The 18,116-nt window shown below is 38.6% G+C and overlaps 1 protein-coding gene across 1 annotated transcript in view; it reads right to left on the bottom strand.

Moving 5' to 3' along the window:
• Window positions 1–18,116, bottom strand: part of MYO16 (myosin XVI) — a 637,778-nt gene that overhangs the window by 235,303 nt on the left and 384,359 nt on the right. The gene's annotated exons all lie outside the window — the stretch shown is intronic.

Raw genomic sequence — 18,116 nt, 5'->3', positions numbered from 1 at the left:
CATAATTTTCTAAATTACTCCAACCATTTATTTTTCTCTTCCCACAAGTTATTCTCATTTCTTTCTTTCTTTTATTATGCTTTAGGTGAAAGTTTATAGCTAAGTTAGTTTCTCATACAAAAATTTATACACACATTGTTATGTAACCCTAGTTGCTCTCCTTATAATGTGACAGCACACTCCTCCTTTCCACCTGGAATTTCCTGTGTCCATTCAACCAGCTCCTATTCCTGTCTTCTCATCTTGCCTCCAGACAGGAGCTGCCCATTTAGTCTCGTGTATCTACTTGAACTAAGAAGCACACTCCTCACGAGTATCACTTTATGCCCCATAGTCCAGTCTATCTTTGGCTGAAGAGTTGGCCTTGGGATTGGTTTCAGCACTGGGCCAACAGAGACCGGGGACCATGTCTTCTGGGGTCCCTCCAGTCTCAGTCAAACCATTAAGTCTGATCTTTTTACTAGAATTTGAGTTCTGCACCCCACATTTCTCCTGTTCCATCAGGGACTCTCTGTTGCGTTCCCTGTCAGGGCAGTCATTGGTGGTAGCGAGGCACCATCTAGTTCTTCTGGTCTCAGGCTGATGGAATCTCTGGTTTATATGGCCCCTTTTGTCTCTTGGGCTAAAATTTTCCTTGTGTCTTTGGTGTTCTTCATTTTCCTTTACTCCAGGTGGGCTGGGACCAATTGATGCATCTTAGAAGGCCTCTCACTAGCTTTTAAGACCTCAGATGCCACTCACCAAAGTAGGATGCAAAACATTTTCTTAATAAACTTTGTTATGCCAGTTGACCTAGATGTTCTCTGAAACCATGGTCCCCAGACCCCCGCCACTGCTACACTGTCCCTTGAAGTGTTTGGTTGTATTCAGGAAACCTCTTAGCTTTTGGTTTAGTCCAGTTGTGCTGACTTCCCCTGTATTATGTGTTATCCTTCCCTTCACCTAAAATAATTCTTGTCTACTATCTAGTTAGTGACTACCCCTCTCCCTCCCTCCCCAACCTTGTAACCATCAAAGAATGTTTTCTCCTGTGTTTAAACCTTTTCTTGAGTTCTTATAATAGTGGTCTCTAACAATATTTGTCCTTTTGCGACTGACTAATTTCGCTCAGCATAATGCTCTCCAGATTCCTCCATGTTATAAGCTGTTTCATGGCTTCATCGTTGTTCTTTATCATTGCATAGTATTCCATTGTGTGGATATACCATAATTTGTTTATGCACTGGCCCACTGATGGGCACCTACATTGTTTCCATCTTTTTGCTATGGTGAACAGTGCTGCAGTGAACACGGGTGTGCATATATCTATTCGTGTGATGGCTCTTAATTCTCTAGAATATATTCCAAGGAGTGGGATTTCTGAATTGTGTGGTACTTCTACTTCTAGCTTTTTAAGGAAGTGCCAAATCAATTTCCAAAGTGGTTGTACCATTTAACATTCCCATCAGCAGTGTATAAGTGTTCCAGTCTCTCCACAACCTCTCCTACATTTATTATTTTCTGTTTTTTGGATCAGTGCTAGCCTGGCTGGGGTGAGATGGTATCTCATTACAGTTTTGATTTGCATTTCTGTAATTGCTAATTTCTTAAGCTGAAAGAACTGAAGAAAAATTTCAAGCTTCCAGTTGCAATACTGAAGGATTCTAAAGGAGAAATACTCAATGATGCAGGAAGCATCAAAAGAAGATGGAAGGAATACACAGAGTCACTATACCAAAAAGAATTGGTTGACGTTCAACCATTTCAGGAGGTAACATACACTCAGGAACTGATGGTACTGAAGAAGATGTCCAAGCTGCACGGAAGGCATTGGTGAAAAACAAGGCTCTGGGAATTGATGGAATACCAGATGAGATGTTTCAACAAACGGATGCAGCACTGGAAGTGCTCACTCATCTATGCCGAGAAATTTGGAAGACAGTTGCCTGGCCAACAGGCTGCAAGAGATCTATATTTATGTCTATTCCCAAGAAAGTTGATCCAACTGAATGCGGAAGTTATCAAACAATATCATTAATATCACATGCAAGCAAAATTTTGCTGAAGATCATTTAAAGGTGGCTACAGCAGCATATTGACAGGGAACCGCCAGAAATTTAAGCCAGATTTAGAAGAGGAGGGGTAACCAAGGATATAATTGCTGATGTCAGATGGATCCTGGCTGAAAGTAGAGAATACCATAAAGATGTTTACCCGTGTTTTATTGACTATGCAAAGGCATTTGGCTGTGTGGATCACAACAAATTATGGATAACATTATGAAGAATGGGAATTCCAGAACACTTAACTGTGCTCATGAGGAATCTGTACATAGATCAAGAAGCAGTTGTTTGAACAGAACAAGGGTATACTGCATGGTTTAATGTCAGGAAAGGTGTGCATTAGGGTTGTATCTTTTCACCATACTTATTCAGTCTATATGCTGAGGAAATTATCTGAGAACCTGGACTATATGAAGAAGAAGGGGCCGCAGGATTGGAGGAAGACTCATTAATAACCTGTGTTATGCAGATGACACAACCTTGCTTACTAAAAGTGAAGAGGACTTGAAGCACTTACTGATAAATATCAAAGACAACAGCGTTCAGTACGGATTACACCTCAACATAAAGAAAACAAAAATCCTCACAACTGGACCAATAAGCAACATCATGATAAACTGAGAAAGGACTGAGGTTGTCAGGGATTTCATTTTACTTGGATCCACAATCAACACTCATGGAAGCAGCAGTCAAGAAATCAAAAGACGCACTGCACTGGGCAAATCAGCTGCAAGAAATATCTTTAAAGTGTTAAAAAGCAAAGATGTCACCTTGAGGACTAAGGTGCACCTGACCCAAGCCATGGTGTTTTCAATCGCCTCATATGCATAAGAAAGCTGGACAAATAATAAGGAAGACTGAAGAAGAATTGATGCCTTTGAATTGTGGTGTTGCCAAAGAATATTGAATATACCATGGACTGCCAAAAGAATGAACAAGTCTTTCTTCGAAGAAGTACAACCAGAATGATCCTTAGAAGCAAGATGGTGAGACTGCGTCTTACATACTTTGGACATGTTTTCAGGAGGGATCAGTCACTGGAGAAGAACATTATGCCTGGTAAAGTAGAGGGTCAGCAAAAAAGAGGAGGACCCTCAACGAGATGGATTGACACAGTGGCTGCAACAATGGGCTCAAACATAGCAACGATTGTGAGGATGGCACAGGACTGGGCTGTGTTTCCTTCTGTTGTGTGCAGGGTTGCTACGAGTTGGAACCAACTCAACGGCACCTAACAACAGCAACAATGGCTAATGATCGTGAGCATTTCCTCATGTATCTGTAAGCTGCCTGAATGTCTTCTTTGGTGAAGTGCCTATTCACATCCTTTGCCCATTTTTTAATTGGGTTATTTGTCTTTTTGTGGTTGAAGTTTTGCAGTAACTTGTAGATTTTAGAGATTAGACCCTGATCAGATATGTCATAGCCAAATTTTTTTTCCGAGTCTGTAGGTTGTCTTTTTACTCTTTTGATGAAGTCTTTTGATGAGCATAAGTTTGATTTTTAGGAGCTCCCAGTAATCTAGTTTCTCTTCTGGTGCTTGTGCATTGTTACTTATGGTTTGTATTCTGCTTATGCCATGTATTAGGGCTCCTAGCATTGTCCTTATTTTTATTTCCATGATCTTTATTGTTTTCAATTTTATATTTAGGTCTTTGATCCATTTTGAGTTAGTTTTGTGCATGGTGTGAGGTAAGGGTCCTGTTTCATTTTTTTGCAGATGGGTATCCGGTTATGCCAGCACCATTTGTTGAAGAGACTGTTCTTTCCCTAGCTGACATACTTTGGGCCTTTGTCAAATATTAGCTGCTCATAGGTGGATGGATTTACATCTGGATTCTCAATTCTGTCTCATTAGTCAATGTGTCTGTTGTTGTACCAGGCTGTTTTGACTACCGTGGCAGTATAATAGGTTCTAAAATCAGCTAGCGTGAGACTTCCCACTTTGTTCTTCTTCTTGAGTAATGCTTTACTTATCCGGGGCCTCTTCCATTTCCATATGAAGTTAGTGCTTTGTTTCTCCCATCTCATTAAAAAATGTCATTGGAATTTTGATCGGGATTACATTGTATCAGTAGATCGCTTTGGGTAGAATAGACATTTTCACAATGTTAAGCCTTCCTATCCACGAGCAACCTATGTTTTTCCACTTATGTAGGTCTCTTTTGGTTTCTTGCAGTAGTGTCTTGTAGTTTTCTTTGTGTAGGTCTTTTATGTTTCTGGTTAGATTTATTCCTAAGTATTTTATCTTCTTGGGGGCTATTGTAAATGCTATTGATTTCGTGATTTCCTCTTCGAAGTTCTCTTTGTTGGTATAGAGGAATCCAACTGATTGTTGTAAGTTCATCTTGTATCCTGAAACTTTGCTGAAATCTTCTATTAGTTCCAGTAGTTTTCTTATGGATTCTTTGAGGTTTTCTGTGTATAAGATCATATCACCTGAAAATAGGGATACTTTTACTTCTTCCTTACCAATTTGGATGCCCTTTATTTCTTTTTCTAGCCTAACTGCGCTGGCTAGGACCTCCAGCACAATGTTGAATAAGGGTGGTGATAAAGGGCATCCTTCTCTGGTTCCCATTCTCAAGGGGAATGCTTTCAGACCCTCTTCATTTAGGATGATGTTGGCTGTTGACTTTATATAAATGCCCTTTCCCATATGTTATTTCTTAATCTTAAAATCTGAAGTTCTGAGTCTTAGAAAATAAAATAAAAATACCTTTATCTTAAAATCTTAAAAATTAAAATAATCCAGATCTAACTAAAATGAAATCTTTCGACCTTAGTTTCTCCTCTAGCCAACTCCTCCATTTTCCTGCTTCCTTTCATATCAAAAACCTCAAAAAAGTTGTCTCTATAGAAAATAAAATAAAAATACCTTTATCTTAAAATCTTAAAAATTAAAATAACCCAGATCTAACTAAAATAAAATCTCTCGACCTTAGTTTCTCCTCTAGCCAACTCCTCCATTTTCCTGCTTCCTTTCATATCAAAAACCTCAAAAAAGTTGTCTCTACTTAATATCTCAAGTTCTTCTCCTCTCATTGTCTCCTGAAATCAATCCAGCAAAACTCTTGTCCCATTGTTCTACCAAAATTTATTCCATGGAAGTACATTTCCAAATCCAATGTTCATTTTTTTTTCCCCTTGACTTCCCAGTGATATTTGACAGAGTTGATTCCTCTGGCTTCCTTGGAATACTTCCCACTTGCCTTCAGGGACACCACACTCTTTTGGCTCTCCTCATGTCTCACTGTTCACTCCTCCTCTATCTCCTTTTCTAATTCCTCTTCAACTCCCGACCTCTTCATATTGGAGCCCGAGCTACTCTCTCTCTGTGCTCACTTCCTTTGTGATCTCATTCAGTCCCACAGATTTATATCCCATCTCCGAGCTGATGAAATCTAAATGTAAATCTCCATCCTGGACCTCTTCCATGAACTCTAGAAGCACATGGGTGAAAGCATATTTGATACCATTTCCTTCACAATCTCACCCAGCCTAAGTTTGTAAATCCATCTCAATTTTGGCAATATCACATTTATATCTCCACCCTAGACCTCTCCCTTGAATAAACTGTTGCTGTTGAGTCAATTCTGACTCAAAGGGACCCTACGGGACAGAGTAGAACTGTCCCATAGGGTTCCCAAGGAGAGGCTGATGGATCTGAACTTCCAACCTTTTGATTAATAGCCAAGCTTTTAACCACTGGACCACCACAGCTCTACTCCCTTGAATAGAACTTAGGTGTCCCATTCAAACGTAGAGGGCATCTTACATCAATGTTTCGATGGCTAATAAGCATCTCAATTTTCAAGTTCACAAAATCAAACTCCTCATCTTCCTGAGGACCCCAGTCTAACCTGCTCTTCTACAGTTATTCCATCTCACTTAATGGCAGCTTGATCCTTCCAATAGCTCAGGCCAAAAGCTTGAAGCAAAGCCTGAGTCAGTTCTTTCTTCCTGATCCATCCGCAAATGCTGATGGCTTTATCTTCAAATATATCCAGATTCTGATTCTCTTCATTTCTTAAGACACTGTTGTCTTGCTTGGATTATTGCAATAGCCTTCTAACTGTTCTTTCTGCTCCTATAGTCACATAATCTCTTCTTAACTCCACTGCCGTCGAGTCAATTCTGACTCATAGCAACCCTATAGGACAGAGTAGAACTGCCCCATAGGGTTTTCAAGGAGCAGCTGGTGGATTCAGACTAGCTTAGAGGTCTTTCTCTTGTTATTCCCTCTGCCTGAAGTGCTCCCCAAGTCCTCCGAATATGTAGATGGCTCACTCTTTCACCTTTTCGACTCAGTGTCTTAATAAGGCTTTTGCAAAAACTTCATGATTGTCCTATTTACAGTGGCACCCCCTCCATCATCACTGTCCCTTTCTGTGCTTTATTTATCTCCACGCCTGCAGTACACTGTAAGACACAATATAATTAACACACGTGTTTTATTTATTATCCCTTTTCCCCTACTAGAATATAAGCTCCAGGAGAACAACAGTCTTTGTTGTGTTCACTGATATATTCCTAGGTATCAGAATAGTGTGAGACATGTTTGTTGGAAAAATAAGGGAATGGACTTCATCTAAATCACATGGTAAGGAAGTTGTTGCCAAAATCCTGATCATACAGTATAAACTGGCAGAAGAGAATCCTAGATGTGGGCCAAAAGCAAGAGGGACTACCATTTCCATCCATTCTACTTTTGGAGATATTATTGGTTGGTGAAACATATATAAAACATGTATACATTCTTTTTTTTTTTTAAGAGTATCATTCAAAAACTATTCTGGAAATTCTAAAAATTATTTATAACTGTGGGAGCATATTGTCTTATGGAGGGTTACTACTTGAAAGAATAAAAAATAAAAATCTCAAGCCACATTTTTCTCATTCAAATATAAACTACTTTTTTGTTTTTGCTGCCCCATGGGACAATTTAAATCTCCCTTCTTACTATATAGAAGTATGTTGTCCAAAATGGTCAGCTTCAGGCCATATATGGTTATTTGTATTTTAATTAAAATTAATTACATAAAATAAAACTAAAAATTCAGTTCCTCGGTCACTATCCACATCTCATGTGCTCAGTAGGTACATGTGGCTATTAGTTACCATACTGGACAGTACTGACTTAAAACATCAGGTAAAAACCTGGCACTGATTTGTAGACACCAGACATATTTCAATGCCTTTGAATTATGGTGTTGGGGAAGAATATTGAGTATACCATGGACTGCCAGAAGAATGAACAAATCTGTCTTGGAAGTAGTATAGCCAGAATGCTCCTTAGAAGCAAGGATGGCGAAACTTCATCTCACATACTTTGGACATGTTTTCAGGAGGGACCAGTCCCTGGAGAAGGATATCATGCTTGACAGAGCAGAAGGTCAGTGAAAAAGAGGAAGACCCTCAACGAGATGGACTAACACAGCGGCTGCAACAATGGGCTCAAACATAGCAAGGACCGTGAGGATGGTGCAGGACTGGGCAGGGTTTCGTTCTGTCGCACATGGGGTCGCTGTGAATCCAAATCGACTCGACGGTACCTAACAACAAGACGTATTTGGAGATAGCTATTTGGATACAGTTTTCCAATCTTTCATCTACTCATTTATTTCATCTAATTCACAGAGTGGTTCAACCCATACTACATCATCTCCATGGCATTACTGCAACCTCACTTTACAGACAGGGAATTTAAGCTCAAAGAAGTGAAGTGACTTCCTTTTGGTGAGTGGCAGCACTAGAGCTAGAACGCATTTAAGGTCAACAGAATTTTCAATGGTTGAGTTTTTGGAAGTAAATCGACAGGCCTTTATTCTGAAACACCTCTGGGTGGACTCGAATCTCCAACTTTTGGTTAGCAGCCTAGCACATTAACCGTTTATAGCACCCAGGGACTCCAAACCAGTTGCCCTCGAGTCCGTTCCAACTTACGGCAAACAGACCAATAAATTCTGCACATAATAGCTGACAAAGGAAGGAGACAGGGTTTAACTCAAGTAGTGTAGCACATTCATCCCCTTTTATTGTTCCTCAGAACTAATAAGTGGTATCAGTGGATTCATCTCTTCACTCCTAGGCTTCTGTCTTTATCTTCTTCTACAGGTTTTAATATGCAGCATTAATTTTGGGTAAAAAAAAATTTCTATAAAACTGTATAGAATCCCCACAGAGTAATGTTCATAGTCTGAAAGGGATACATTTACTTGCTCTGCTCAATTCAGTCATACATTAATCATAAAAATGTATAAAAATAGTTGTTAGAAAGAAAAATTAAAATTTTAAAAATTATCTCACTTTAATCCAAAAAAGAATATTTTGAGAATGTGTCCCCCAATTTGATAATTTGTTAAACCCTTTTAATATTCTGTAATTTTGTTACTAAAGGACACTAAACACAGATATTTGTTAAAATTTGGGGTTAACTATTTACAGTAAATGCACAGAAAATAAATGAGTCTGTTATAGAATAAAAAGGAGCCCTGGTGGCACTGTGGTCAAAGTGCTCGGCTGCTAACCAAAAAGTCAGCGTTTCAAACCCACCAGCTGCTCCAAGACAGAAAGATGTGACAGTCTGCTCCCATAAAGATTACAGCCTTGGAAACCCTTTGGATAAGGTTGCTGTGAGTTGGAATCAACTTGGTGGCAGTGGGTTTGGTTTGTTGGTTTTGGTTATGGAATAAAACCATTGGAATTCTCTTTGATTATATAATATATACAACTGTAACTTCTCAAGTTTTTTGATGTTATAAAACACATTGAGTCATTTAAGAAAATACAAATATATCCTAAACCTCAGCAATGTGGTTTGAAAGTGTTTACAGGTAGTGTACTTAAATGTAATGTATTTTACGAAATAGATTACTCATGAAACAAATGTTGAAGCCATGAACTATGAAGTGATGCTTGTTAACGCATGAGACAATAAAAAGAACCCTGATAAAGAATTCCAAAATTAAAACCAATGCCTGATTCTCAACTGTATAAGAGATACACATTTATATGACATTATCTTTCCCCTCATTTTGAGATTCTCTAATTGAAAATACTTATATGGACCTACGGGCCTCAAACGTACTTAATTCTATTTCTTCCCCATCATTTCGCATTCAGAAAAGGATGCATCCCAGCAGTTTAAAAAAATGCTTGCTGTTAACTGTCTTATTGCAGACTAACTCTATGTATAAAAATGGTTGCAGTGTTTTGACTGACCAGAGCATTTTTATTATACAAAATAGATATTTCAGTTGTTTGTTTTTACTAATATTTCGTCGACTTGAATATTGGTTTCGGTAAATTGATCATCCAATTTAGTCAAAATGGCAAAACCAGTTGTGATTGTAGGTGATGCCACGCTAAACAAAAAGAGCTGGGCTGAGGCAGGGTACCAACCTATAAACCAAACCAGCTGCCATCAAATTGATTCTGACCCATAGTAACACGACAGGGCAGAGCAGAACTGCCCCAGAGGGTTTCCAAGCAGCAGCTGGTACATCTGAACTGCTGACCTTTTGGTTAGCAGATGTAGCTCTTAACCACCGTGCTCCTTTTTCTTCTTTTTTTCCAGGAATCTCTAAAGCTATCTGCCAAATTTGGGGTAACAGAAAAGGTATTCATTTAGCCTGTGCCTTTTGATCAATCACAACCAGTTGCTGTAAATTCGATTCTGACTCATGGCGACCCTATGTGTGCCAGAGTAGAACTGTGCTCCATAGGATTTTCTATGGCTCATTTTTCAGAAGTAGATCGCCAGGCCTTTCTTTGAAAGCACTTCTGGGTGGACTCGAACCTCCAACCTTTCATTTAGCAGCCAAGCGCATTACCATTGGCACCAACTAGGGACTGTGCCTTTGGATGGAGCAACCCACTTTCTTACTCTTGGTCAAAATGATTCGTAAAATATATAGCTTCTCTATCAAATTTCTAACATTTTTAAACAACAATGCCTTATGGTAGTTTTTATGACATGCGGTGCTGTTGAACCTTTTAGAATACGTCACGCGTTTTGTATTCTGGAGGAAAAAAAATCTTAAAGTAATTTATTAAAATCCCACAGGGAAAGTTCCTGTTTGATGTGTAAAACCAAGTTGCCCGTGGGCTGATTTTCAACTTGTGGTTTTATTACATTGGTGCTTTCTAGAACTTAATATATACCTGTATATCTAACAGGAGTGAGCAAAACTGAGCGGTAAAGCGAATCACTGTGAACATATGCAGTTAAGGTAGAATGTTCCTCAAAATCATTTTGATGTTATGACTACATTATTTTATTATTATTATTATTTACCCCAAAGCTTTCCCCTTCCCTATTCTAAATTGTTCAAAGCACTCACTGAACCAAGTATGGGAGAGACACTGAAGCATGAACTTCAAAACCGATAGTAAAGGCAGCCAAGAGGAACAACATGGACATAGCACCCAACGGCAGCTACCTAGCTGACAACTGGAAAACTGTATCCTCCCAACGAAACAGTGGCCAAAACCATGGTCCAAACTTGACTATTCTTGACTTATTTCCATTAAGCCAGCCAGAGTTGTGTACTTGGGTGTGGGTGAAACACAGAGAAAGCTACAGGGAAGATTTTTACAAGCAAGTGAGTTTATGATACAGAAACGTACATCTACATCAGTAATTGAGAATATCATTGACTTCCATGCAAAGTAATCATCATTTTTGTTTTCCAACTCCATCAGAATTGTGTTTAGGGTCCCATAATATCTCCAGGTATCCCTTAGTATGGGTGAAAGGTGAGCATTCATAAATGCTAAATAATAATTATTAAGTAAGTGCTTAATTAGTATGCACGCTCCTTTAATTAAATGCATACTTTGTACATTAAGGGCCATTGCTAACCTGTTTAATAATAAAAATTATGCACCCCTTGAAAGCACTCTTTACTAACAGAACATTATTGCTTATCCAGATGCCTATCATTTGTATTAATGACAAACCTAATTTCTTAAGTAAATTTTCACCAACTGTTCTCACTTTCTTCTTATTACCCAGAGAAACAGCTGAAGCAAAAAGAAAACAGAGCTTGACATATGCATCACATCAGTAAAGAAGGAGGTTAATTAAAGCTGACTCCAGTTGAAGGCAGAGCCCCAGGCGTTAGACAGTGATTCTCAATCCTGTCGGTGCATTAGAATTAACTGGGGAGCTTTTTAAAACGCTGATGTCTGGACCTATCCCCAAACCAATTAAATCAGAGTGGGGGTCAGGCATTGATATATTTTAAAAGGTTTCCAGATGATTCTAATATGTAGACATCGTTGACCACACCAAGGCAAGTGATGGGACAGAGAATACACAATCCATTCACGGATCAATTAACAGGTGTCTGTCTATCTATCATCTATCTATCTAAAACAGGAACTATACTTTATTTCAGACAATCCAGTATTTCTCAATTATGTCCATCAGAAGACTCATTTTATGAGATGTCAATAAATCAAAACTAAACCCGCTGTTGAGTTGATTCTGACTCATAGCAACCCCATAGGACACAGCAGAACTGCCCCATAGGGTTTCCAAGGAGCAGCTGGTAGATTCGAACTGCAGACCTTTCAGTTAGCAGCTGAGCTCTAAACCACCTTGCCACCAGGGCTCCAGCAGATGTCCATAGCTCTTGTCTGAAAAAACATTAAACAAAAGCCTATTGGAGAAACACTGGGGTAGACAAAGTTAATGGGACTCTCTTCTGCAGAACTTTTCAGGGCGTTTAAAGTACGAGTGTGTACTATGAACTTCCAATGTACTTTTTTGAAGAATGCCTCAAGGCTCACCAGACTACTACCTGCTAGCTATTTGTGCTTTCTCCAACAACGCAATCAATCCTGATTTTGTATATTATCTGCAAAATGGTGCAGGGGGGTTGGTGAAAGGAGAATGTCTCGTGTTTGTTTCAGATTGAACATTCCTGTTATCGTGGAGGACATTCTCCTTTGTCCACCTTGTTTGGGAAAGACCGTGTTTATTTTTTCCTAGCACCACCTATCTTAACCTGATAATTAGAGAACTCCACCTCTGCCAATACTCCGCTTTTATTAAAAATAGAGGATTACTGTGTTTTGCAGTCATAGGTGTGGTAGAGTTTCTTCCTTGACCCGTGTCCTACATCAGAACCCTCAGTCAGCAAGTATACATTGAGAACCTTCCCTGTACTATGCCCTTCGCTTACCACCTAAACTCTGATCTTCTGTTTTGATTTTTGTTTATCAATTTTGTTTTGTTTTCTACCCATCGTCTTCCCACCTTGGGCCCTGGTGGCGCAGTGGTTAAGAGCTTAGCTGCCAACCAAAAGGTCAGAAGTTCAAATCCAACAGCCCCTCCTTGGAAACACTACAGGGCAGTTCTACTCTGTCCCAGAGGGTTGCTATGAGTCTCGACTTGACGGCAACGGGTTTTTTTTTTTTTTTTTCCTTCCACCTACAACCTTTGCTGTTTTCCCCAGTTGTTAAGAACTTGGCTGCTAGCCAAAAGGTTGATGGTTCGAACCCACCAGCTGTTCTGTGAAAGAAAAGACCTGGCAATCTGCTCCTGTAAAGATTGTTGTTGTTGTGTGCCACGGAGTTGCTTCCTAGGCTGTAAAAACTTCACAGGAGCAGCTCGCCAGGGCTTTTCCCCTGCGAAGCAGCTGGTGGTTTTGAACTGCCCACCTTCAGGTTAGCAGCTGCGTGCTTAACGACTGCACCACCAGGGCTCCTTCCTTAAAGATTACAGCCTTGGAAACCCTCTGGGGCAGTTCTACTCTGTCCTATAGGGTTACTTGGAGTCAGAATTAACTCGACAGCACACGACAACAACACTTTTAAATAAAAGTATGTGTAATAGATTTTAAGTAATTTTAAGTAATTATTTCACATGCAAAAAAGGTGTGACTTCTATACAGAGCAAAAGCATTTCGTCCTCTACATTTCTCTTTGTTAATCTGTTATGCAGAGCAACACAGGCTCATGAAATAAATTTAATTTGTAATGCATTTAATTCTAGCCTATATTCTCCTTTAAATAATAATTACTTTGGGATTTCAGGGATTGACTAAACGAGTCAGCTAATAGCACACCTACTGGCAAAATAAATTGCCAAATTCTATATAATACAGTAGTAAAATCTGCAAAAGCTGGAACCTGTGTAAGGCAGAAATCTATCAGAGAAGGAAAACTCAAGTATTTTCCGCTAAAATGAGCAATAGAAAAGGGGGAAGACTGCAGCCTGTCAAAGGCGGAAAACTCGTGAGACCTGGAAGAACTGGCAGTCCAGTCAAGTTCAGACTCTCACAGGTTTCACTGTACTTGAAAAATACAAATTAAAAGATAAAAACTAACATTAGTGATTCTCTACGGTACCATACATGTACAATAACACATCCTTGAGTTTAAACGGAAACCATTCCTAGGAATTGGAAACATAACATTTGGTCAGAATATTAATGCTCTTATTTTAAAAGTTCAGACAATACGTCATACTGCTCCTAACTTTTCAGAGAAAAAGGAGTTTGTATTTTTTTAGCAATTTGATATTCATTTATTGCTATAGACTTAACAACAAAGATTAATGTATAATTTCTACTGAAAAAGTTGTCCTTTTCAAAATGATTGCTGTCGTCTAGAATCAAATGTAAAGTTTAGAGATGCTGAATAACTGACTCGCTAGTGCAGTGACCATAAGGCAGGAAAGAGAAGAAACAGCACAGCACACAGATTACCTGAAGAAGGCTTATAATCAGAAAATGTCTTTAATGTAGAATCCAACATTGTTGTAGGATGTACATTAAAATACATCTCATTATTTAAGCATTCTGTTTAATTTTCCATAAAACGTGGGCAAAACTGTTCTAGGATTCTGCTATGTAAAGAAAATTCATACATTCATCCTCATTCATCATCAACAATTTGGTTACTTCCTAAAATGATTTCATATCATTGTAAAAAGGAAATACACAGAGTAGAAAATACTTTATAATAGAGTTAGATATTTAAGGTATGTATGATTTCAGAATCTATAAGGGCAACAACTTACAACAATTAAAATGGTTTTTATTATATTTTTAGGACAGTTGATTTATTTGTGCACACACACACACACACACACACACACCAGACTATATGTGTACATCCCTAAGCATCTACTACAATGTTTGGCACTGGTACATATACAATAGGAGTCCCTGGGTGACACAAATGGTTAAGTGCTTGACTCCAACCAAAAGGTTGTGGTTTCAAATCGTCCAAAGGCATCTCGGTAGTCTAGCCTGGTATCTGCTTCTGAAAGGTCACAGCTTTGGAAACCGTATGGAGCAGTTCTACTCTGCACACACGGGGTCGCCATGAGTCAGAATCAATTCTAACTAACAAAAACAACATACACGTTTGGTGAATGAATAAACCACAGATAACCTTGATACAAATGAAGCATAAAATTGGATCCTTCTAGGTTTAGCTGGTTAAGCATTCAGCTACTAAGCAAAAGGTTGGTGTTTGAATCCACCCAGAGGCACCTCTGAAGAAGGGTCTGGTGATCTACCTCTGAAAGATCACAGCCATTAAAAACTCCATGGAGTGAAATCGCTGAGTCATATGGTAGTTCTGTTTTTAGTGTTTTGAGGAAACTGCCACAGTGTTTTCCACAAAAATACATAAGAGGTTTTTGTGTATGTTCTGTCTTTTTGTACCATTCTGAATTCCCACCAGCAATGGATAAGGGGCCCAATTCCCCACATCTTCGCCAACATTTATTATTTTCTGTATTTTTTTTTTTTTTAATCTTAGCCATCCTAGCGTGAGTGAAATGGTATCTCATTATGGGTTTGATTGGCATCTCTCTGGTGGCTAAAGACGTTGAGCATGTTTTCACAAAAATTTCAAGGAACATCCAAGTCAATTGCCCTAATATTGTGTTTCAGTATTTGTGTTCTTCCTCCTAGCTCACTGTGTAGTGCTTGGGGTCTTAAAAGCTTGCAAGCGGCAATTCAAGGTACAACAATTGGTCTGCATTCAGCTGGAGTAGCAAAGGAAGAAGGAGAGTCAGGACTCTGAGGAAGAAATGAATGTGTATCTGGTTGCCTCCATGAACAACTGCTTCCTATGTTAGGAGACCAGAAGAACGGGATAGTGCCCAAACACCGTTACGGAACATTTTAAACAAAGATTCTATAGAAGAATCCTGATCAAAAGGAGGGAAAGAGTAGAATACAATTTAAAATTTTCCATGGAATCCAGACTTTCTGCAGCCAGTGAGGCTGAATGAACCCCCAAAACTACTGTCCTCAGATAATCTTTAAACCTTAAACTTCAAACCAAAACTATCCCCTGAAGTCTTTTCTGAACCAAACAATAAACCAAAAAACCAAACTCGTTGTTGTCAAGTGGATTTTGACTCATAGCAGTTCTACCCTGGAAAACACGGGGCTGCCATGAGTCAGAATCAACTTAATGGCAATTTTCTTATTTTTCAGGTACTGCTTGTACACTCTCCTTATAAAGCAGAGGGTGCAACCCTGTCAGTTTTCTTGTCTGTAAAATGGGGTAATCCCCATGAAAAGTACAAGGTAAGAGTTCAGTTAATGGTGGTTAATATTGTTTGAGTCATCTTTTTTATAATGTCTTGTTGCTGTTGTTGTTGTTAGGTGCCATCCAGTGGGTTCCAACTCATGGTGACCCTATGTACTACAGAACAAAACACTGCCTGGTCCTGTGCCATCCTCACAATCCTTGCTATGCTTGAGTCCCTTGTTGCAGCCACTGTGTCCATCCACCTCGTTGAGGATCTTCCTCTTTTTCGCTGACCCTCTACTTTACCGAGCATGATGTCCTTCTCCAGGGACTGATCCCTCCTGATAACATGTCCAAAGCACGTAGTCTCGCCATCCTTGCTTCTAAGGAGCATTCTGGTAAACAGCGTCTAGGCTAGTGATTTCACAATTAAGAGTTACGGCATATTTTTTTGAGGTGGAGGTTGTCAAATTATAGAACCTCATTTCATAAAACTTTAGAACTCAAGATACCTGCGTTTTCCCACACTCTTTGAACACCTAGCTCTAACCTGACTAAATTACTGTTGACCTGGATTTTCCAGTAAATCTCACGTTTCAGAAAACAATCTCAAGCAGAAAAACGTTCTGAATTCTTGACAACTCTCCCAAAATCAGCTTAAATGAAGTCTGGCTTCACGACAGATTATGTATCACAATTTTATCTTCTGTGACAGAAGCTTTTGCTTTGAACAAATCTGTCCTCTCTCCAAACTCTCTAAATTCTTGCAGCAGATTGTTCTTATGTAATTTTACTATGCTCCATAGCTTCAAGGGTTTTATTATATAGATTTGCATGTCTTGTGCCTAGTGGGAATTGTAGGGGGTGGCGGGTTACTGTACACTAAATCATTAGTTTCCACACTGGTTCTCTGTACCCTTGGGGTAAAGCTGTAGCATGCAGAGCCTTGCAGTCACGTTTGGAGAAGAAAGTTCCACAGCTCATTCAAATAATATTTATATAATCTCAAAGTTTTCTCATTTGTTTTAAAACAACATATTATGGTTACTTTAAAACATATTCAAAAGTGAAGGGAACACTGTAATTCACCCCATATAATGAACATCAGCTTCAACAATTATCAGCTCACGGCCAGTCGTGCTTCCTGTCTAGCTATAGCCATCTCCCTATCACCCTCAAAGGTGGATTCACTTGAAGCAATTCTCAAACAGAATGTCATTTCATTAACAAATAGTTAGTATAATTCTCTAAGATGTAAGGACTTAAAAATAAAACACATGGTAGTACCTTTATCACACATACAATAATAAAAATAATTTCTTAATTTTATCAAATATCCAGATTTCATAGTACATCAATTATCTCATAATTTTTACACTTACTCTTATAAATTAGAATTCAAAGAATGTTTACTGATGTAATCTATTTACATATCTCTTAGAAGTCTTTTCACACGTTTTTCCCTCCCATTTGATACACTGAAGAAACCAGTTTGTGCTGTACGGTCAACCACATTTTAGAAATCTGCAGAGTGCGTCTCCACGGTTTATGTTACTATGTTCTCCTATCCTCTGGTTCTGTCAGTTAGGAGTTAAATCAAGAAATTTCATTATATGCAGGTTTCCTCCTTCCCTCCCTCCCTCCCTCCCTCCCTGCCTTATTTCTCTATGTTCTTTGGCAAAGATACTTGATAGATTTTTGCGTATGTTCTCTCTTATGTAATGTTTGCTGTCATTGACAGTCATTGCCTAGATTCATGTATTAGGAGGAGCTGCGAAAGTGGGTTGTTCTAATTCTATCATTCCTTTTTCATTTATCTGTATTAGGACTGCCTCATGCTAAATTAATAAGTTAACTTAGGGATGATTGGCATATTTATGATATTAAGCCTTTCTATCTAAGAGTGTATTCTGTCTTTCAATTTAAGTCTATATTTATGAACTTCAGGGGCATTTTATAGTTTCCTTCGCATAGGTCATTGATCTATTTTGGCTAATGTAAATGTTGTGTTCTTTTTCATTGCATTTAATAAGTTACATTTAAAATATATAGAAGTTAATAGCTTTTGTCTATTAATTTAATAACCTGCTGCTTTACCAAGTTTTCTCATCATGTGTAGGGATTTTCTTATTAACTCTTTCAGAGTTTCTAGGTATACAATCAGAGTTGGGGACAGAAACATTTTTACCTTGCCTTTCCATTTCTCATGCCTTTAATTGTTTTCTCTTTGGCATTGCGTTGTGTAAGAGGGTATGTTTGTCTTGATGACCATCATTCTATTTACCAGCCATAATATACTTGGAATTCACTGATTGGTTAATGCTGGAGAGTACACTGTAGAGGTATTTCCTTCAGTGTTTTAGAAAATATTTTTACAGTGCTAGAAATAAACTCTACATAATAAAGGATATGAGTTTATGAGATTTAACTACTGCATAACAGAGATTGAGGTGATAATAATATAACATTTGTATGATAGGGAACCCAAGGTTGAGTAAGGATATTGTTGATGTGTTGTGAGATTGTTAACCATTGTCATAGGGCAACATTTGTAGTAACTGTTAAATG

This window comes from Trichechus manatus, unplaced genomic scaffold (genome assembly GCF_000243295.1).
Source record: "Trichechus manatus latirostris isolate Lorelei unplaced genomic scaffold, TriManLat1.0 scaffold00102, whole genome shotgun sequence".
Taxonomy (NCBI): Eukaryota; Metazoa; Chordata; class Mammalia; order Sirenia; family Trichechidae; genus Trichechus; species Trichechus manatus.
Note: the sequence above shows the minus strand (reverse complement) of the source record. Positions and strands in the feature narration are given on the sequence as shown.